The sequence below is a fragment of the Paroedura picta genome, chromosome 7 (assembly GCF_049243985.1).
Source record: "Paroedura picta isolate Pp20150507F chromosome 7, Ppicta_v3.0, whole genome shotgun sequence".
Taxonomy (NCBI): Eukaryota; Metazoa; Chordata; class Lepidosauria; order Squamata; family Gekkonidae; genus Paroedura; species Paroedura picta.
In genome coordinates, this window is record NC_135375.1 from 97,587,407 (window position 1) to 97,587,925 (window position 519).

Here is a 519-nt window from a genome sequence, read left to right on the forward strand (position 1 = left end):
ATGGACAGATTGAGATGTCTCATCTGTTCGAGTCCTTAGGACTTCTATAATTCTAGCAAATATTGGCATCAAGGTTTTCCCCCTGCTCTGTGAATGTAATCTTTGCTCACAGATGGAACGGGCTTTATTTTCCAGCCTTTCTGTTAACTCAGAAGCTTTGGACAGAACTTCATCAAGTTCCTTTGGAATATTGCAGGTACTGTAGTGGTTAAGAGCAGCGGCTTCTAATCTGGCCAGCTGGGTTTGATTCCCCGCTCCCCAGCATGCAGCCAGCTGTGTGACCTTGGGTTCATCACAGCCCTGATAGAGCAATCCTGTCAGAGCTCTCAGCCCCACCTACCTCACTGTGGGGAGAGGAAGGGAAGGCAATTGTAAACCACTTTGAGGGTAAGAGAAAAGCCGGGGTATAAAAACTACTACTACTGCTATTACTACTTCTATTACTACTACTACTACTACTACGATTCAACACCTCAAAGTCACTGAGTAGGGCAATAATGTCCACAGCATCACAAGAAA